The sequence below is a fragment of the Aquarana catesbeiana genome, linkage group LG10 (assembly GCF_042186555.1).
Source record: "Aquarana catesbeiana isolate 2022-GZ linkage group LG10, ASM4218655v1, whole genome shotgun sequence".
Lineage (NCBI taxonomy): Eukaryota > Metazoa > Chordata > Amphibia > Anura > Ranidae > Aquarana > Aquarana catesbeiana.
The window spans coordinates 148,041,884-148,065,576 of NC_133333.1; the positions used below are offsets into that span (position 1 = coordinate 148,041,884).

At 40.7% G+C, this 23,693-nt stretch overlaps 1 protein-coding gene across 2 annotated transcripts in view; it reads left to right on the forward strand.

Annotated features, from left to right (window-relative positions):
• The window catches only part of GRIN2D (glutamate ionotropic receptor NMDA type subunit 2D), a 1,662,686-nt gene that overhangs the window by 1,190,812 nt on the left and 448,181 nt on the right, over positions 1–23,693 (forward strand). The window lies entirely within an intron of this gene.

Below are 23,693 nucleotides of genomic sequence, written 5' to 3' on the forward strand. Positions count from 1 at the left end.
TGTCCTGGCCACGCTTCATCTGCTTCAGACATAGGTTGCAAACAGCAACAGTGCAATCTGCTGCACACATGTTGAAAAAGGCCCACACTAAGGAACTTTTAAAAGTCAGCAGGGAATCAGCAGTGCCCTGCACCTGCGGAGCTCTGTGGTGTGATGCAATAGAGTGGCTGACCTTAAGCTGTCACCTAGAGGACATCCTGCCCTGTTGGAGTTGTGCCTCCTCATCCTCCTCTCTTCTTTCAGGCACCCAAGTACAGTCAGTGACATCATCATCCCCTCCCTCCTCGTCACTTGAGCAAACTTGGCAGTATGATGCAGCTGGGGGAATATGACTGCTAGTTTCTTGTCCTTCCTTGGCACCCCCTCTCTCTAGGCTCACGTTACTCCCTTCCTCAACCTGGGAACCAATATCAGAGCCTTCAAATTGCTGCGCATCCTCCAGCAGCATGTACCCAACACTGTGGTCCAATAATTCTGGGGACTCCTCCGTGCATGATGATGGGGCTACGGAAGGAGTGACTGTGGACAAGGAGCCAGGGAATAGGATGCTTTGGCAGCTGTGTGGGAAGGCAAACTACTCTGAGCCTGGGTGACAGAGGATGGGGAGGATGAGGACAGCTTTGTTATTTAATCCACCAACTCTTCTGCATTTTGTGGCTCAATAACATGGGCAGCAGCAGAAAAAAAGGACAAGCGTGCCCCATGTCTACCTGCAAAGGATGCACCATATCCACGACCACCACTGTTGACTGTAGATACATAGGCTGCTTGCCCACTTTTAGTGGCCTGTGAGCGTCTGCCTCTCTTTGGTGGTCTTCCGGACATGATTTTTTTTTGCAACACCACACTACACTGTATTAGATACTGTGTAAACCTTCCGAAGTGTATTAGAAACTGTACACACTGTATTAGATACTGTATACACCACCAGAAAAGTAGTAGAAACTTTACACACTGTATTAGATACTGTGTACACCACCTGAATTGTATTATAAAATGTACACACTGTATTAGATACTGTGTACACCACCAGAAAAGTAGTGGAAATTGTACACACTGTACTAGATACTGTGTACACCGCCTGAACTGTATTAAAAACTGTAAAACGACTGCACTGTAGTGTATACTGTGTACACCTCCAGAAGTGTAGTAGAAACTGTACACACTGTATTAGATACTGTGTACACCGCTTGCACTGTATTAGAAAATGTATAACAGCTGCGCTGTATTGTATACTGTCTACACCATCAGAAGTGTAGTAGAAACTGTACACACTGTGATAGATACTGTGTACACTGCCTGCACTCTTTAAGAAACTGTACTATGGCTGCACTGTATTGTATACATTGTACACCACCAGAAAAGTAATGGAAACTGTACACACTGTATTAGATACTGTGTACACTGCCTGAAGTGTATTAGAAACTGTACAACGGCTGTGCTGTATTATATACTGTGTACACCACCAGAAGTGTAGTAGAAACTGTACACACTGTGTTAGATACTGTGTACACTCCCTGCAGTGTTTAAGAAACTGTACTATGGCTGCACTGTATTGTATACTGTGTACACCACCAGAAGTGTAGTAGAAACTGTACACACTGTATTAGATACTGTGTACACCAACAGAAAAGTAGTAGAAACTGGACACACTGTATTAGATACTGTGTACACTGCCTGCACTGTATTAGAAACTGTACAATGGCTGCACTGTATTATATAGAGTGTACACCACCAGAAGTGTAGTAGAATCTGTACACACTGTATTAGATACTGTGTACACCGCCTGCACTATATTAGAAACTCTACTATGGCTGCACTGTATTGTATACTGTGTACACCACCAGAAGTGTAGTAGAAACTGTACACACTGTATTAGATACTGTGTACACCACCGGAAAAGTAGCGGAAACTGCACACACTGAATTAGATACCGTGTACACAGCCTGCACTGTATTAGAAACTGTACTACGGCTGCACTGTATTGTATACTGTGTACACCACCAGAAGTGTATTTGAAACTGTACACACTGTATTAGATACTGTGTACACCGTCTGCACTGTATTAGAAAAATGTACTACATCTGTACTGTATTGTATACTGTGTACACCACCTGAAATGTATTAGAAACTGTACACACTGTATTAGATATTGTGTACACTGCCTGAAGTGTATTAGAAACTGTACACACTGTATTAGATACTATGTACACTGCCTGAAGTGTAATAGAAACTGTATACACTATTTTAGATATTGTGTACACTGCCTGAAGTGTTTTAGAAACTGTACACACTGTATTATATACTGTGTACACCACCAGAAAAGTAGTAGAAACTGTACACACTGTATTAGATACTGTATACACCGCCTGCACTGTATTAGAAACTGTGCAATGACTGTGCTGTATTATATACTGTGTACACCACCAGAAGTGTAGTAGAAACTGTACACACTGTGTTAGATACTGTGTACACTGCCTGCACTGTTTAAGAAACTGTACTATGGCTACACCAGAAGTGTAGTAGAAACTGTGCACACTGTATTAGATACTGTGTACACCGCCTGCACTGTATTAGAAACTGTACAGCAGCTGCACTGTATTGTATACTGAGTACGCCACCAGAAGTGTAGTAGAAACTGTACGCACTGTGATAGATACTGTGTACACTGCCTGCACTGTTTAAGAAACTGTACTACAGCTGCGCTGTATTGTATACTGTGTACACCACCAGAAAAGTCGTGGAAACTGTACACACTGTATTAGATACTGTGTACACCGCCTGAAGTGTATTAGAAATTGTACACTCTGTGCTAGATACTGTGTACACAACCAGAAAAGTAGTAGAAACTGTACACACTGTATTAGATACTGTGTACACTGCCTGCACTGTATTAGAAACTGTACAATCGCTGCACTGTATTATATACTGTGTACACCACCAGAAGTGTAGTAGAAACTGTACACACTGTGTTAGATACTGTGTACACTCCCTGCAGTGTTTAAGAAATTGTACTATGGCTGCACTGTATTGTATACTGTGTACACCACCAGAAGTATATTTGAAACTGTACACACTGTATTAGATACTGTGTACACCGCTTGCACTGTATTAGAAAAATGTACTACATCTGTACTGTATTGTATACTGTGTACACCACCAGAAGTGTATTAGAAACTGTACACACTGTATTAGATAATGTGTACACCACCTGAAGTGTATTAGAGACTGTACACACTGTATTAGATATTGTGTACACTGCCTGAAGTGTATTAGAAACTGTACACACTGTATTAGATATTATGCACACTACCAGAAAAGTAGTAGAAACTGTACACACTGAATTAGATACCGTGTACACCGCCTGCACTGTATTAGAAACTATACTACAGCTGCTCTGTATTGTATACTGTGTACACCACCAGAAGTGTATTTGAAACTGTACACACCGTATTAGATACTGTGTACACCGCCTGCACTGTATTAGAAAAATGTACTACATCTGTACTGTATTGTATACTGTGTACACCACCAGAAGTGTAGTAGAAACTGTACACACTGTATTAGATACTGTGCACACTACCAGAAAAGTAGTGGAAACTGTACACACTGTATTAGATACTCTGTGCACTGCCTGAAGTGTATTAGAAACTGTACACACTGTATTAGATACTGTGAACACCACCAAAAAGTAGTGGAAACTGTACACACTGTATTAGATACTGTGCTTACCACCAGAAACGTAGTAGAAGCTGTACACACTGTATTATATACTGTGTACACCACCAGAAGTGTAGTAGAAACTGTACACACTGTGTTCGATACTGTGTACACTGTCTGCAGTGTTTAAGAAACTGTACTATGGCTGCACTGTATTATATACTGTGTACACTACCAGAAGTGTAGTAGAAACTGTACACACTGTATTAGATACTGTGTACACCACCAGAAAAGTAGCGGAAACTGCACACACTGTATTAGATACCGTGTACACTGTCTGCACTGTATTAGAAACTGTACTACGGCTGCACTGTATTGTATACTGTGTACACCACCAGAAGTGTATTTGAAACTGTACACACTGTATTAGATACTGTGTACACTGCCTGCACTGTATTAGAAAAATGTACTACATCTGCACTGTATTGTATACTGTGTACACCACCAGAAGTGTAATAGAAACTGTACACACTGTATTAGATAATGTGTACACCACCAGAAGTGTATTAGAAACTGTACACACTGTATTAGATATTGTGTACACTGCCTGAAGTGTATTAGAAACTATACACACTGTATTAGATACTGTGTACACCGCCTGAAGTGTAATAGAAACTGTATACACTGTTTTAGATACTGTGTACACTGCCTGAAGTGTATTAGAAACTGTACACACTGTATTAGATACTGTGTACACTGTCTGAAGTGCAATATAAACTGTATACACTGTTTTAGATACTGTGTACACTGCCTGAAGTGTATTAGAAACTGTACACACTGTATTAGATACTGTGTACATCACCAGAAAAGTAGTAGAAACTGTACACACTGTATTAGATACTATGTACACCGCCTGCACTGTATTAGAAACTGTACAACGGCTGCACTGAATTATATATTGTGTACACCACCAGAAGTGTAGTAGAAACTGTACACACTGTGATAGATACTGTGTACACTGTCAGCACTGTTTAAGAAACTGTACTATGGCTGCACTGTATTGTATACTGTGTACACCACACAAAGTATAGTAGAAACTGTACATACTGTATTAGATACTGTGTACACCACCTGCACTGTATTAGAAAATGTACAACAGCTGCGCTGTATTGTATACGGTGTACACCACCAGAAGTGTGGTAGAAACTGTACACACTGTGATAGATACTGTGTACACTGCCTGCACTCTTTAAGAAACTGTACTATGGATGCACTGTATTGTATACTGTGTACACCACACAAAGTGTAGTAGAAACTGTACATACTGTATTAGATACTGTGTACACCACCTGCACTGTATTAGAAAATGTACAACAGCTGCGCTGTATTGTATACTGTGTACACCACCAGAAAAGTAGTGGAAATTGTACACACTGTATTAGATACTGTGTACACTGTCTGAAGTGTATTAGAAACTGTACACTCTGTGTTAGATACTGTGTACACCACCAGAAAAGTAGTAGAAACTGTACACACTGTATTAGATACTGTGTACACCGCCTGCACTGTATTAGAAACTGTACAATGGCTGCGCTGTATTATATACTGTGTACACCACCAGAAGTGTAGTAGAAGCTGTACACACTGTGTTAGATACTGTGTACACTCCCTGCAGTGTTTAAGAAACTGTACTACGGCTGCACTGTATTGTATGCTGTGTACACCACCAGAAGTGTAGTAGAAACTGTACACACTGTATCAGATACTCTGTACACCACCAGAAAAGTAGTAGAAACTGGGCACACTGTATTAGATACTGTGTACACTGCCTGCACTGTATTAGAAACTGTACAACGGCTGCACTGTATTATATAGAGTGTACACCACCAGAAGTGTAGTAGAATCTGTACACACTGTATTAGATACTGTGTACACCCCCTGAAGTGTATTAGAAACTGTACACACTGTATTAGATATTGTGCACACTACCAGAAAAGTAGTGGAAACTGTACACACTGTATTAGATACTGTGTACACTGCCTGAAGTGTATTAGAAACTGTACACACTGTATTAGATACTGTGAGCACCACCAAAAAAGTAGTGGAAACTACACACTGTATTAGATACTGTGTACACCACCAGAAAAGTAGTAGAAGCTGTACACACTGTATTAGATACTGTGTACACCGCCTGCACTGTATTAGAAACTGTACAACAGCTGCGCTGTATTGTATACTGTGTACACCACCAGAAGTGTAGTAGAAACTGTACACACTGTGATAGATACTGTGTACACTGCCTGCACTGTTTAAGAAACTGTACTATGGCTGCACTGTATTGTATATTGTGTACACCACACAAAGTGTAGTAGAAACTGTACACACTGTATTAGATACTGTGTACACCAACAGAAAAGTAGTAGAAATTGGACACACTGTATTAGATACTGTGTACACTGCCTGCACTGTATTAGAAACTTTACAATGGCTGCACTGTATTATATAGAATGTACACCACCAGAAGTGTAGTAGAATCTGTACACACTGTATTAGATACTGTGTACACCGCCTGCACTATATTAGAAACTCTACTATGGCTGCACTGTATTGTATACTGTGTACACCACCAGAAGTGTAGTAGAAACTGTACACACTGTGATAGATACTGTGTACACTGTCTGCACTGTTTAAGAAACTGTACTATGGCTGCACTGTATTGTATACTGTGTACACCACACAAAGTATAGTAGAAACTGTACATACTGTATTAGATACTGTGTACACCACCTGCACTGTATTAGAAAATGTACAACAGCTGCGCTGTATTGTATACTGTGTACACCACCAGAAGTGTGGTAGAAACTGTACACACTGTGATAGATACTGTGTACACTGCCTGCACTCTTTAAGAAACTGTACTATGGATGCACTGTATTGTATTCTGTGTACACCACCAGAAAAGTAGTGGAAATTGTACACACTGTATTAGATACTGTGTACACTGCCTGAAGTGTATTAGAAACTGTACACTCTGTGTTAGATACTGTGTACACCACCAGAAAAGTAGCAGAAACTGTACACACTGTATTAGATACTGTGAACACCGCCTGCACTGTATTAGAAACTGTACAATGGCTGCGCTGTATTATATACTGTGTACACCACCAGAAGTGTAGTAGAAGCTGTACACACTGTGTTAGATACTGTGTACACTCCCTGCAGTGTTTAAGAAACTGTACTACAGCTGCACTGTATTGTATACTGTGTACACCACCAGAAGTGTAGTAGAAACTGTACACACTGTATCAGATACTCTGTACACCACCAGAAAAGTAGTAGAAACTGGGCACACTGTATTAGATACTGTGTACACTGCCTGCACTGTATTAGAAACTGTACAACAGCTGCACTGTATTATATAGAGTGTACACCACCAGAAGTGTAGTAGAATCTGTACACACTGTATTAGATACTGTGCACACCGCCTGAAGTGTATTAGAAACTGTACACACTGTATTAGATATTGTGAACACCACCAAAAAAGTAGTGGAAACTACACACTGTATTAGATACTGTGTACACCACCAGAAAAGTAGTAGAAGCTGTACACACTGTATTAGATACTGTGTACACCGCCTGTACTGTATTAGAAACTGTACAACAGCTGCGCTGTATTGTATACTGTGTACACCACCAGAAGTGTAGTAGAAACTGTACACACTGTGATAGATACTGTGTACACTGCCTGCACTGTTTAAGAAACTGTACTATGGCTGCACTGTATTGTATACTGTGTACACCACACAAAGTGTAGTAGAAACTGTACACACTGTATTAGATACTGTGTACACTGCCTGCACTGTTTAAGAAACTGTACTACGGCTGCACTGTATTGTATACTGTGTACACCACCAGAAAAGTAGTGGAAACTGTGCACACTGTATTAGATACTGTGTACACCGCCTGAAGTGTATTAGAAACTGTACACTCTGTGTTAGATACTGTGTACACCACCAGAAAAGTAGTAGAAACTGTACACACTGTATTAGATACTGTGTTACACCGCCTGCACTGTATTAGAAACTATAATACGGCTGCACTGTATTGTATAGTGTGTACACCAACAGAAGTGTATTAGAAACTGTACACACTGTAATAGATACTGTGTACACTGCCTGCACTGTATTAGAAACTGTACTATGGCATCACTGTATTGTATAGCTATATATATATATATATATATATATATATATATATATATATATATATATATATATATATATATATATATATATATATATATATATATATACACAAGACTCTATATATATAATAATACACCGCCTGAAGTGTTTTAGAAATAGTACACTAACAAATGCGCTGTAGATATATGCTTCACTCGATGCTGAGTATATATATATATATATATATATATATATATATATATATTTTTTTTTTTTTTTAATACACCACCTGAAGTTTATTGGAAACAGTACACCATGAATGCACTGTAGATATAGGCTGCAAAGAATGCTGAGTATATACGAGACTGTATATATATATATATATATATATATATATATATATATATATATATATATATATATATATATATATATAGTGGGGACGGAAAGTATTCAGACCCCCTTAAATGTTTCACTCTTTGTTATATTGCCATGTACACACAGAACCCCATATTGACAGAAAAACACAGAATTGTTGACATTTTTGCAGATTTATTAAAAAAGAAAAACTGAAATATCACATGGTCCTAAGTATTCAGACCCTTTGCTCAGTATTTAGTAGAAGCAACCTTTTGATCTAATAAAGCCATGAGTCTTTTTGGGAAAGATGCAGCAAGTTTTTCACACCTGGATTTCGGGATCCTCTGCCATTCCTCCTTGCAGATCCTCTCCAGTTCTGTCAGGTTGGATGGTAAACATTGGTGGACAGCCATTTTTAGGTCTCTCCAGAGATGCTCAATTGGGTTTAAGTCAGGGCTCTGGCTGGGCCATTCAAGAACAGTCACTGAGTTGTTGTGAAGCCACTCCTTTGTTATTTTAGCTGTGTGCTTAGGGTCATTGTCTTTTAGGAAGGTAAATCTTCGGCCGAGTCTGAGGTCCTGAGCACTCTGGAGAGGCGTAACCACCCTGGTTATGCGATATGGTCCACAATTCCGGTCCCTCTGGTTGTCGGCAGCTGGCGGTGGAGCGTACGCCGGCCACCACGCGCAGAGAGGGGCTTTCAACCATAGACGAGCGCAACAGCCTCAGTGCCTGGTGAAGGCACTTTTTAATGTAAGCAGCCACTTGGCTTTTGATTTTATTCAATTTTTCAATAAATGGGATTACACTATTCCAGTTTTTTGTATCCTTCCTATATATATTTCTGGTTACCCACACTGGGGGAGAGGAAAGGTTTACCACACGGCTCATCCTTCCAATTGCAGCAAGTTATTTCTTGCTAAAGGCTATACTTGACCTTCTTTTAATTAATAAGGTCAAAAACTTCTGGTAAGCAGACATCCACTTACAGAGCACTTTGGGTGTACAACATAGTCGGTGAAGGTGGTTCATCTCTACAGTGGAAGAAGCACTCTTTGATGTTCTTTTTGTTTTGCACATTGGACTTTCTGTTGAGATTTTTCATCATTTTTAATTTTTTATGAATTTTTTCGTTTCAGCACATGTAGTGAATATATGGTTGCAAATTTGATCATTTGACATATGCACTATTTGTACACGTGTATTCAATATAGATGCACACAAGTTTTTTTAAAGTGGTACAGTGGCACTGATACACTTAAGATTTTTTTTATGGATATGTTCATTCACTATATATTGAAGTACGCAATAATTAGTGGCCTAGCGCCCCCCATCACACTTGTTTCCACTATTCTAATTTGTAGCAAATTTGCGTGGCAAGTCTCTAGCAAGAGCAAAATTGCAGTGTTGTGTCTGCAGCAAGTGCTCTGCAAGTCTCAGTGTCCCCTGTGGTGGGATGACTATTGCATGACACAACTGAACCACAACTTGCAGCAGACTTGCAGAATGTTTCCAAAGAAAGTTGATTTCTTCAATTGTGCAACAAACCTGTGAAGTCTGGAAAGTCTAGCAATAGCTTAGCAAGTCATTTTCAAACTTGCAGCTCAATTGCTTGCTATCTGGGATAGCATATACAATTGCGAAACAAGCCATATTGTATAATACCATTATTAAAAATGACCTTTCCCTTTCAATCTGCAGTGCTGTAGTTAACTGTAAAATGCAATGCAATATGGCAACCTTGAGGCATTCTGTACACAGATGGTATACAGAACCCCACCCCCCCCCCCCAGAAATGTAATTTCTTGCTTGTGTGATTGGCTCACTAATTTTCCCAGAAATCAGATTTTAGGCATCCTTGCATATTCTGCAGCAAACGTTTAGGTTTTGGTGAAATACTCCCAATGGTTTAATCACATTTAAAGGGATTCAGACTCTGCCACTTTACTCGTTAGAGCCCTGCAAGTGCAGCAGCTGATCGCTAATGAAAAAGTAATTCCTGTTCACACTCACTTGGCACATGCACCCAAACAAACAGCTATTTCTTCAGAGCAACAAAGTTTGTTAAAAGCCCTGCAATGTACCTATGTACCTATCACCTAGAGGGGAATATTTTTTCTCAACAATGGAGGAGTTACACTTTAAATGTATGTCCTTGCTATTATTCAGAAGGCTTCACACCACACCTTGCATCTGGAAATGTAAATAGATTGTGTACATGCCTTGGACCTCAAGATCCTATTGTAAAGATACCCTATCTCCACATAGGTATATCCACATCATAATTCCCACATCAGTGCTGCAGATCTTTCTACTTTATTTTTTATCTTTTTTTTGCATACTCAGAACATGTTTTTGTCCTGTTCTATGAATGTCCCCCATCTAATACTGGGTGCTACCACCTTGGATCCAATGTCAGGGACCTTCAGAAAGGAGATCTTTCACTCCTATGACAGTGAGAGACCCCTTTAGTGATAGCACATAAAACTTACATGGCCCAAAGACACACATAGAACAAATGTTGGGAGGAGAGCGGAAGGATGGAGGAGAGGGAAGAAAGAGAGGGATACAGAGCATGTGTCATTAAGAAACTCAGTGCTATGCTGAAAGCCACTTTTAGAGCTGTATTTGGAGCTGCTGTCAATGTTGTGCTGGGACACACTGTCAGAACTGTGCTAGGGGCCACTGCAATAACTGTACTAAGAGCTAATGTTATAGCTGGACTGGGGACTGCCGCCAGTGCTATACTGAGAGATGTAGTAAGAGTTGTGCTGGGAATCATGTAGAGGTGGGGAATCCCACATACCCAGATCATATTCTTTTTATTTTTCAGGCACAGATAACTCTGCCATAGCTTTTGCAGGATGCTGTCTATTTGGGCAAAAAAAGTGGCTGCTGATAGGATCTATTATTGCAGGGGGTCTAGTGTTACTGGAGAATGGGCTTTGGTAATTGTTGCTGGGAGGGATCTACTGTTGAGGGAGGGGTCCATTTATGCTGGCTGCTAGAGGGGCTATTAACTACTTGCAGATATTTACTACTGGTGGCCAGTATGGGCAGGCTGGCTCACATACATGTACATCATCCAGCCTGTTCCATGTTAAGGATGAACAGCACAATCCCTGGGGCACACAGCACACTGCTCCCATGACCACTGTGTCCACCGGACACAGCAGGTTGCAGATCACCAAAAGAAGGCTCTATTTGTGTGAAACAAATTATATAAATGTAATTTGCATAATGTGTTGCTGATGTCATAATTGCCCATTAAAGGAGCACAGTGCTGAATAGCAAAATATGGCCTGGTCATAAAGGGAGTAAAACCTTCCAGAGCTCAGTCTGCTAATGCTGGTTGCTAGGAGATATATTATTGTAGTCGGGGTCTACTGTTAGAAGAGTAGGGGTATTTTGTTGCAATATAATTTACTTTGTTTTGTATTCTCTAAAAGGTATGGTACTGGGAGGTGGGTAGGGGTTGGCTGCACAGATGTGAGTAGGGGGCAGAGACAAGGGGTAACTCAGAAGGTGGAAGTACCCGCACCTATTCTTTGAGAAAAAATGCCCTGTCACCAATAAAGTCTTCAAAATATATAAAAACAAAAACTATTAGGTGTGATAATTCTATAGCATTGATCAAAAACTGAAATATCACTTTTTAGTGGACTTTTTAGTTTACTGACTTAATTCCAAGGCCTCAATATTAAACCCTGTTTATTAAACTAAGAGAAATGCCCTCCCAACATCTCCAATTAACCAATCAGATTTAACCATGTAATGCAAAATGACAGAAAGCAAATACAAATTTAAATCTGATTGGCTGTTAGAGATTGTTGAAGTTCTTGCCTTGTTAATTCTAAAAATAGTGAAACCTACATACCGGAAAAGATATTCTTTCGTTTGTACTGTTCGGTCCATAAAACTATTTCTGTCTCAGTATAAAATGTTAAGATCTGCCATGAACATTAATAGAAAATTTAGGGTGATTCAAATGCTTAACATCTTTTAGACATCGCCAAGTAATTTGCTTCAGATTCAAAAGTGGTGAAGCCTATTCAATGGACCTTTGACAACTGGACTTTTACCGTACCTAATCTGCATTGTTTTTTCATAAAGAATGGTATAATCAAAATTACATAATTTATGCTATCAAAATGACATTATACAGTACATATTTTTATACAGTGGATTTATTTTATCTGGTGTCATAAAAGACATTTAAATGGACAATCAGCTCTGCAACACTGTTCTATAAAAAATTTAAAAAGTGTTAAATCCTGGTAAAGGTACACTCTAGATATGAATATGTTCATATGAATATGAAAGCATATATGAATATGAAATGTTACATTTATACTAACCAAGAGACAGGGAAGCTGATTTACTAAAGGGATTAAGAATGTTGCTGTCTCTGCTCTGTTCCTTTTTTTCACTGGACAAAAAAGTAAGAGCACCTCACCTGTTGCCCTCACCAGAGCAAGAGGTGAGGGAAAGCTCTCTATTCCCGTGACAACTGTTTAAGATATCCGTTCATGATAGATTTCCTCTTATTTTGTGCTGCATCTCCAGAACAGGAAGTGAAGGGAAATCTCCTAATGGGTCACAGGCAGTAAAAATACATTACAGAAAATTCACTGTCTCAGGTTGGAGGCTATGGCAGAGCTTGCTTAGGAGAAAAATGAATTGATATTCCCTGACAGTCATATCCCCCCCCCCCCAGTGATAGGGTGGATCTTATATTCCCTATAAGACAGCAAATATTTTTTAAAGTGTGGTTGATTATATTCATATTTTAACAACTAATTCTAATTATGTCTACACAACCTAGTTCATGAAATATTGTTGAATAATACAAAAGTAGGTGCTACATCATGCAATAGTTGGACTAAAACATTTTCAATCTAAGGTGCTTTTGGCTTTGGAAGGTTAAAGGAGTTGTAAAGGCAGAAGGTTTTTCATCTTAATGCATTCTATGCATTAAGATGAAAAACCTTCTGCGTGTAGCAACCCTTCCAGCACCCCCCCTAATTATATACCCAAGCCCCTTCTCTCTCCAGCGATGTCTATGATCCCCTCAGCCATCCAGGACACTCCTCCTGATTGGTTGAGACAGAGCAGTGATGCCATTGGCTCCCGCTGCAGTCAATCAAATTCAGTCAGCCAATCAGGGGAGAGAGGGGATGGGGCCAGGTCAGGGCTCCATGTCTGAAATGGATACACGGAACTCTGACTCAGCTTGGGTGCCCCCTGTAGCAAACTGCTGGCTGAGGGGCACTCAAAGGAGGGAGGGGCTAGAAGCAGCGAAGAGGGACACGAGAAGAAGAGGATCCAGGCTGCTCTGTGCAAAACCAACTGCACAGAGGAGGTAAGTATAACATGTTTGTTATTTAAAAACTGCACACCGATTTTTATACTCTATTGATGTGATGATTTGGTGCTGTCTATCCTGGTTTAAATAAAATATTAAAAAAAAAAAAATAAATAAACACTGATTTACTAGATGCTGCTAATTCTCAGTATAGGGGGAAGCCAGTACCATATTTGAATACACAGAATCAACAGCATACAGTTGCTTCTCATCTGAAATGTGTCAGTCAATTTGTATGGTTTTACATTTAGAAGTATGCTGAAACGGCAAGCTGTAAAGGCCAACAACCCGTAGAAAGACAAATCCACTAAAAAACTCTATTTGACCTTTTCATTAAATTGAGGCTCAGCACCATCTAGTGAATGACATTCTGATAGTTGATAGATGTACTATTGAGGTTTGCCGCGTGGCTGGATTTGGTTTTGCGGTGTCCTGAGTGATGGTATAATATAATATTAGTTTTTGATGTGGCAAAGTGGACAATTGGATTCCACTGCTGGATTATGCTAGCTATTCTATTAACACGGGTTCCCTTTTTAATGTGTTAAGAGACTTTCCTATTTGTTTAAAATAATGCATTGGACCAAGCAAGATTGACACAAAAAGTCAAGCTAGAAATGAAAAATGTTTTGAAAAAAGTTCAAATGAAATATTTTTCAAACTCAGCTTCCTAAAAAAAAAAAAAAAGGGCAATGGATAAATGCTGGCAAAATATAGCCTTGTAGTTGTGTTGATACCATTTAGGCTTGGCAAAAATCAGATAGAAAACAAATTTTAGTTTAACCTTTTTAAGCAGCATATGGTAACTGATAACTCTGTAGAAATCGTACAAATAGTTTTTAGATTAACAATGCTACCTTATATCATAAATGGTGACAACATATTTTACATGACTATGACCACGAAATACATGAAGGTGCAAACATGTTTCCTTTTTAAATCAAAAGCGATTTAAAGGGAAACAATTTCTGAGGAAATCAGAAATGCTATTTCTTTCTGCAAAAAAATACATTATACCCAAGACTAAGTATGTTAATTGCTTAATTAGTGTGCTCCTAAGTATGAGATACTGTAAGATCTTGTGTCAGAAGCTTGCTTTTAGGTGCATTATATTAGGACCAGTTATGATGCTTCTAAGATCATTTAGAATTGATTGACAGGTGCATCTGACATGCAGTTAACCTCCGTTGACCTGCATTTGATTTCCTAAGATTGATCAACCTGCTTCAAGTTGCTCTTGCATTCCTATTGACTTATATAAGGACAGAAACTGTTCTGAAAAAAAACCCTTTTGGCATCTGCTATGGACTGTTTTGTGCCAGATTTTAGGTTTGTTAACCAGTAAGCCCTTTAAGTCAGATTTGCACTGGATTTGCTAAAAAAATGCATAAGTTGTATTGGTAATGAGGACACCATTGTAATGAGGACACCATTACTCTATCTATTGAAAGCATTTTTATTATTGTACAATTATTTCTGCGATTGTTTATTGTACTTCTTCCAACCTTAGGCTTGTGCTACATGGGCAATATTTAGTAACTCAGTTGTGTTACTGAAATCACTAGTGAATGATCCTAAAGGGACTAGGGATGAGCCGAACACCCCCCTGTTCGGTTCGCATCAGAACATGCGAACAGGAAAAAAGTTCGTTCGAACATGCGAACACCGTTAAAGTCTATGGGACACGAACATGAATAATCAAAAGTGCTAATTTTCAAGGCTTATATGCAAGTTATTGTCATAAAAAGTGTTTGGGGACCTGGGTCCTGCCCCAGGGGACATGGATCAATGCAAAAAAAAGTTTTAAAAACGGCCGTTTTTTCAGGAGCAGTGATTTTAATAATGCTTAAAGTCAAACAATAAAAGTGTAATATCCCTTTAAATTTCGTACCTGGGGGGTGTCTATAGTGTGCCTGTAAAGGGGCGCATGTTTCCTGTGTTTAGAACAGTCTGACAGCAAAATGACATTTTGAAGGAAAAAACTCATTTAAAACTACCCGCGGCTATTGCATTGCCGACAATACACATAGAAGTTCATTGATAAAAACGGCATGGGAATTCCCCAAAGGGGAACCCCGAACCAAAATTAAAAAAAAAAAATGACGTGGGGGTCCCCCTAAATTCCATACCAGGCCCTTCAGGTCTGGTATGGATATTAAGGGGAACCCCGGCCAAAATTTAAAAAAAAAAATGACGTGGGGTTCCCCCTAAATTCCATACCAGACCCTTCAGGTCTGGTATGGATTTTAAGGGGAACCCCGCGCCAAAAAAAAAAAAAAAAACGGCGTGGGGTCCCCCCAAAAATCCATACCAGACCCTTATCCGAGCACGCAACCTGGCAGGCCGCAGGAAAAGAGGGGGGGACGAGAGTGCGGCCCCCCTCCCTCCTGAACCATACCAGGCCACATGCCCTCAACATTGGGAGGGTGCTTTGGGGTAGCCCCCCAAAACACCTTGTCCCCATGTTGATGAGGACATGGGCCTCATCCCCACAACCCTGGCCGGTGGTTGTGGGGGTCTGCGGGCGGGGGGCTTATCGGAATCTGGAAGCCCCCTTTAACAAGGTGACCCCCAGATCCCGGCCCCCCCCCTGTGTGAAATGGTAAGGGGGTACATAAGTACCCCTACCATTTCACGAAAAAAGTGTCAAAAATGTTAAAAATGACAAGAGACAGTTTTTGACAATTCCTTTATTTAAATGCTTCTTCTTTCTTCTATCTTGCTTCATCTTCTGGTTCTTCTGGCTCTTCTGGTTCTTCTGGTTCTTCCTCCGGCGTTCTCGTCCAGCATCTCCTCCGCGGCGTCTTCTGTCTTCTTCTCCTCGGGCCGCTCCGCACCCATGGCATGGGGGGAGGCTCCCGCTCTTCTCTTCTTCTCTTCTTCTCTTCTTCTTTTCTTCTTTTCTTCTCTTCTTCTCTTCTTCTTCATTTTCTTCTCCGGGCCGCTCCGCAATCCATGCTGGCATGGAGGGAGGCTCCCGCTGTGTGACGGCGCTCCTCGTCTGACAGTTCTTAAATAACGGGGGGGGCGGGGCCACCCGGTGACCCCGCCCCCCTCTGACGCACGGTGACTTGACGGGACTTCCCTGTGACGTCACGGGGAATGCCACAGGGAAGTCCCGTCAAGTCACCGTGCGTCAGAGGGGGGCGGGGTCACCGGGTGGCCCCGCCCCCCCGTTTTTTTAAGAACTGTCAGACGAGGAGCGCCGTCACACAGCGGGAGCCTCTCTCCATGCCAGCATGGATTGCGGAGCGGCCCGGAGAAGAAAATGAAGAAGAAGAGAAGAAGAGAAGAAAAGAAGAAAAGAAGAAAAGAAGAAGAGAAGAGCGGGAGCCTCCCCCCCATGCCATGGGTGCGGAGCGGCCCGAGGAGAAGAAGACAGAAGACGCCGCGGAGGAGATGCTGGACGAGAACGCCGGAGGAAGAACCAGAAGAACCAGAAGAGCCAGAAGAACCAGAAGATGAAGCAAGATAGAAGAAAGAAGAAGCATTTAAATAAAGGAATTGTCAAAAACTGTCTCTTGTCATTTTTAACATTTTTGACACTTTTTTCGTGAAATGGTAGGGGTACTTATGTACCCCCTTACCATTTCACACAGGGGGGGGGCCGGGATCTGGGGGTCACCTTGTTAAAGGGGGCTTCCAGATTCCGAAAAGCCCCCCGCCCGCAGACCCCCACAACCACCGGCCAGGGTTGTGGGGATGAGGCCCTTGTCCTCATCAACATGGGGACAAGGTGTTTTGGGGGGCTACCCCAAAGCACCCTCCCAATGTTGAGGGCATGTGGCCTGGTACGGTTCAGGAGGGAGGGGGGGCCGCACTCTTGTCCCCCCCTCTTTTCCTGCGGCCTGCCAGGTTGCGTGCTCGGATAAGGGTCTGGTATGGATTTTTGGGGGGACCCCACGCCGTTTTTTTTTTTTTTTTTGGTGCGGGGTTCCCCTTAAAATCCATACCAGACCTGAAGGGTCTGGTATGGAATTTAGGGGGAACCCCACGTCATTTTTTTTTTTAAATTTTGGCCGGGGTTCCCCTTAATATCCATACCAGACCTGAAGGGCCTGGTATGGAATTTAGGGGGACCCCCACGTCATTTTTTTTTTTTTAATTTTGGTTCGGGGTTCCCCTTTGGGGAATTCCCATGCCGTTTTTATCAATGAACTTCTATGTGTATTGTCGGCAATGCAATAGCCGCGGGTAGTTTTAAATGAGTTTTTTCCTTCAAAATGTCATTTTGCTGTCAGACTGTTCTAAACACAGGAAACATGCGCCCCTTTACAGGCACACTATAGACACCCCCCAGGTACGAAATTTAAAGGGATATTACACTTTTATTGATTGACTTTAAGTATTATTAAAATCACTGCTCCTGAAAAAACGGCCGTTTTTAAAACTTTTTTTTGCATTGATCCATGTCCCCTGGGGCAGGACCCAGGTCCCCAAACACTTTTTATGACAATAACTTGCATATTAGCCTTTAAAATTAGCACTTTTGATTTCTCCCATAGACTTTTAAAGGGTGTTCCGCGGCATTCGAATTTGCCGCGAACACCCCAAATTGTTCGCTGTTCGGTGAACTTGCGAACAGCCAATGTTCGAGTCGAACATGAGTTCGACTCGAACTCGAAGCTCATCCCTAAAAGGGACAATTAAATCCACAAGTTTAACTTTGTACTATTTGAATATGTCCAAAAATAATGTACATGGCCAGCTTTTGGATCATACAAATCAATTCCCTTTCTGTTTTATTCCTTTTCCCTCTCTGAAATAGACTAGTACATGCATTTTGTCTACTGCATTCCCAACATCTAAACAGTGCTAGAATTCAATCACCTTGCTGGGATGATATCAGACACCCAAGCACCCACTCTAGCAAATGTTTTCAGAATGCAGTTGCTGCTGCCTTTAGAGAAGACCAAGTAAAACATCAGCACCAGAATCTAAAATGATGTTGGCTTATTTGAGCCAGAAAGCGCTGCGGCCTGCAGTGTAAATCTTAGTCTAAAGCTAATCAAAGTAGGACTGGACATTGGAAAATACTTTTGGAAACTGGGAATGTGCAATTTAGAGTTTTTATTAATACTATATGTATTTATTCATTTTTAATTAGAGAGACAATAATTATACATTATATAACTATAATGATATATACTTTGCAAAAGTTTTAGACTTGTGTGAAAAAATGCTATAAATTAAGACCCTCCACCATGCTTCAATGTTGCCTGCAGAAAAGATTGTATTGCTTTCAAACCCTTTGGTGAACAAACTGCCTCCTGCTACAGCCAAATATTTCAAATTTTGACTCATCAGTTCAGAGCCCCTGCTGCCATTCTGCACCCCAGTTCCTATGCTTTTGTGTAGTTGTCTAGTTGATTCACATAGTCTTGTTTTCCAAACTGGAGGTATGACTTTTTGGGCGCAATTCTTCCATGAAGTCCACTTCTGGCCAGACCTCTCTAGACAGTGGATGAGTGTACCTGTGTCCCACTGGTTTCCAACAGTTCTGTGCTGGTGGCACTGCTGGACATCTTCCAATGTCGAAAGGGAAGTAAGCATGATGTGTCTTTCATCTGCTGCATTAAGTTTCCTTTGCTGACCGCTAAGTATATGTTCCTCAACATTGCCCGTTTCTTTGTGCTTCTTCAAAAGAGCTTGAACAGCAAATCTTAAAACCCCCAGTCAGCTTTGAAATCTTTGCCTGGGAGAGACCTTGCTGATGTAGTATAACTACCTTGCATCTTGTAGCTGTGCTCAGTCTTGCCATGGTGTATAACCTGTGACATGAAACTATCTTCCACAACCCCATTCTAGTAGCAGAGTTTGGCTGTTTTTCACCCAGTTTTAAGCCTCCTACATAGCTGTTTCACACTGTTACACACTGTCAGTTCTGCCTTCTACTCCACTAAAAAGGGTCCTGGGAAACTTGCTTTTTATAGTGAGTGGGCTGGCATATAAGAAAGTCTTCATTATCGGTTCTTTTAGGCCGCTTGGCTACAATTCAAAGGCTAGGAAATGCATCACTGGTAATTGGTTGCTATAACAGTGAATGCCCACATTAGTTTGCTGAGTCCATGCCACAAACCCATGCTCGACCCAAGCCCAAAGCTCATTTCTATTAAACAGACTGAAAGGAAGTAAATAAGAGAAGTTCATTGTTAGGGTTTACATAAACAATAAAATGATTCTAAAATCTACTTGTTTTACCCCAATGCATTCTCTGCATTAAGGTAAAAAAAAATCCCTGCTACTCCCCATCCCTAAACACTTACCTGACTCCTTCCACCAATCCAGAAATGTCCTGGCTGTAGCACCGCTCTCCTTACTTCCCGGTCTCACAGGGGACTCTGATGGTAGTGGGAGCCATAGGGGTTGATTTACTAAAGGCAAGTAGAATATGCACTTTGCAAAGTGCAGCTGCAGTCTGCAAGTGCAGTTGCTCCAGAGCTTAGTAAATGAGTTAAAGCTTCACTTTGCAAAGAATACCCAATCAAGTGCAAGGAAAATAAAACAGACAGCATTTTTGCTTGCAAATGGTTGAATGATGGAAGTCAGCAGAGCTTCTGCTCATTTACTAAGCTCTGGAGCAACTGCACTTGCAGAGTGCAACTGCACTTTGCAAAGTGCACAGACTATTTGCCTTTAGTAAATGAACCTCATAGACCCCTGCAGCTTTCAGTCAAACTCCTGTGAGAGGAAGCGGGAAGGTACTCAGGAGGAGCAGACAGCTCTGGCAGGGGATGGTCAAAGAGGAGGTAAAGTACTGACTGCTCTGTGCAATAGCGCAGGTAATTATAACCTTTTTTTTTAGAAAACAAAAATATTATTACTTTATTAATATTATTATTACTGTAGTGGCCCATCCATTCTCCCTCTACTGGCTAATCTGCAAATCTTTATATGTAATATGATAGCAAAATGATTGAAGAGCAAACATGTAAAATGTAAAAAATGGATACAAAATTACTTTAAGCACACACTGCTAGATCAGAAAAAAAGATGTCTTTATTTGTTTTCTTTAAACAAAGATGGAACTCAAAGTTGGATTGTATAGCAAAATGTTTGGAACAGCTTGTTCATTTGCCATAATACATACTGTATATTTTGTTTTCAGCATTTAGTTCTCTTCATTAAAATGCACACATCTTATCAACTTTTTGCTCTAATAATTTAGAAAAAATGAATTCCAGGTGAATACAGGCATACTCCACTTTTAAGTACACAATTGCAAAATCAGGCTCACTTCTGCAAAGAAACCAATGAGCTTCTAACCCCAGCTTGTTCAATTAAGCTCAAGAGTCATCAGTTTACATAACACGTGGAATGACCAATAGGCGGTGGCGGGAGGCGGGATATCTTTGGAAGAGCATGATTAGATTACGGATGGAGGAGGACTTTGAGGGGGCAGACGGTGGTATGAGAGGCACCGGTAGAGTAGGAAGTATCTTTGGGATCACATCTTCCGAATTGGCGCTCTGCTGTTGCTGAGTAGTCGCCCAGGAAGCAGGTTGGCAAGATTCCCTAGAGAGCCTCTCAAGGGACATCCCTCGAAGTTCATCCTACATCTCCCTCTACTAAGCCTGTTTTGACCCCCCTGAGTAAGGGTGATCGCTGGCTCTCTGGTAAGCCTTCATTACTTTATCACCAGGTGGTGGGCAGCACTGGCAGTGGATTACTGATCCAGAACTCCGCATGGAATAATTTTTGGACTTCACTCACATCATAATTCAGAACTTTTATTTGTATTCACTGTGTTTGCTTTTTCATTATTTATGGACTTTTGATTGAATGTTTTTTTCACTAGTCATTATTATTAGGTGTTATTTACTACTGTTACAATTCTTTATTTGATTTTTTAACACCATTTTCATAATACTTTTCACTCATGATATTTGTCCAGCGCTGCACTGTTCTCTCTATATCTATTTCTTTTGCCCTCGTGTTGGGGTTATAGTGTCCAGCAGCAGGACCCCTTTCACGGTTAATTCATTATTAATTATTTTTCATATATACACATTTTTTTGGGCACCTAGCACAATTCTTTTTTCTTTATACTTTAGAAATAAAACATGTTTCAAATCTTTCCGACGCAATCGAGTCCGGTCGAAAAATCCACTCGTCTGTATGCTAGTCCAATGGACAAAAACCGACGCTAGGGCAGCTATTGGCTATCAACTTCCTTATTTTAGTCTGGTCGTATGAATCTGTCAGACTATGGTTGATCGTGTGTAGGCAAGTCCATTCGTTCGAAAGTCCGTTGAAAAGTCCGCCCGTGTGTATGCGGCATTAGACTTCAATGGAAGTGCATTAAAAAAGCACATGAAGCATGAATGTACGTATTTTTTTTATGTGTTTAACCACCTCAATACAGGGCACTTTCACCCCCTTCCTGCCCAGGCCATTTTTCAGCACTGTCGCACTTTGAATGACAATTGCACGGTCATATTACACTGCACCCTAATGACATTTTTAGCATTTTTTTCCCCACAAATAGAGCTTTCTTTTGGTAGTATTTGGTCACCTCTGCGGTTTTTATTTATTGCGCTATAAACAAAAGAAGAGGGACATTTTTGAAAAAACACAATATTTTTAACTTTTTGCTATAATAAATATCCATTTTTTTCAACAAATTTTTTCCTCAGTTTAGGCCGATATGTATTCTTCTACATATTTTTGGTAAAAAAAAAATCGCAATAAGGGTATATTGATTGGTTTTCGCAAAAGTTATAGTGTCTACAAAATAGGGGGTAGATTTATAGCATTTTTATTTATTTATTTATTTTTTACTAGTAATGGCGGCGATCTGCGATTTTTATTGTGACTGTGATATTGAGGCGGACATATTGGACACTTTTGACACATTTTTGGGACCATTCACATTTATACAGAGATCTGTGCTATAAAAATGCATTGATTACTGTGTAAATGTGACTGGCAGGGAAGGGGTTAACACTAGGGGGCGATCGAAGGGTTAATGTGTGTCCTAGGGAAGTGATTCTAACTGTGGGGGGAGGAGACTGACTGGGGGAGGTGACCGATCAGTGTCCCTATGTACAAGGGACACACCATCGGTCTCCTCTCCTCTTTGATAGGATGTGGATCTGTCTTTACATACACAGATCCACGGTCCTGCTCTGTTACCCGGCAATCGCGGGTGCCCAGCGGACATCGCGTCCGCCGGGCACGCACACCGGGTCCCGAGCGACGCAGCGGGCACGCATGCGCCCCCTAGTGGCTCGGGAGGGCGATCACGTCATATGACGTCCGCCCAGAACAACAGCTGCCTCGTCCCGCCGTCATATGACGGTGGGAGGTAGTTTAGTGGTTAACAACTAATCTCCTCCTACAAGAAAAGCTTTACACATGAAAACGCATCAAAAAATGCACATAAAAACGTGCTACAAAAAGCTCTGAAAAACACATAAATATGCAATAGCACTAGTGTAAATCTAGGCTTACAGGCTTGCATAAACATCCACATTATTGTCCCCTCCCAAAGAAGTTTACAGTCTAATGCTCTTAGTTCTGTAGGTCTAGTTTTGTCAGAGGTTACTTAGACTACCAGCATAATTTTGAGTTGGTGGTGGTAATTGGAATAACATTGGATTATGAAGGCAAACAACAAAAACATAGGGGAGTCGCATTTACTCTAGAAATCTGGATTTATTCAGCTAAACGTTACCTGTGCACCTAATTTACTATCACTTAAGGCTTGTTTTCTTGAATGATGCACCACATAAACCAAATTCAAATAGTTCTTATGAGCACCTATTTTTATTATAGGTAACAGCTGAAATACAAGTTGACAAAGATGTTTAGACACTTTTCTTATTAAGAAATCTGAAGTCTAAAAAGAACTTAGACTTGATGTAATCGCTACTGGTTTTTTCTAGTAGAAACAAAGTAAATATTGAATGTTTAGAGGTACATATGTACAGGTTGGCTTTTAATAATGCTCCATTTACCGTATATACTCGAGTCAAGAATGTGTCACTCTTATAGCGACAGGTTCTTAAAGTGGTGGTAGTTAGAACTACCTGAATTTGGCGGTAATGTTACTGAAATAGGTTTAAATGCTTGCCTGAATTAGGAGCAGGACATTCTAAATTAATATAACACCAGAAGTGTGT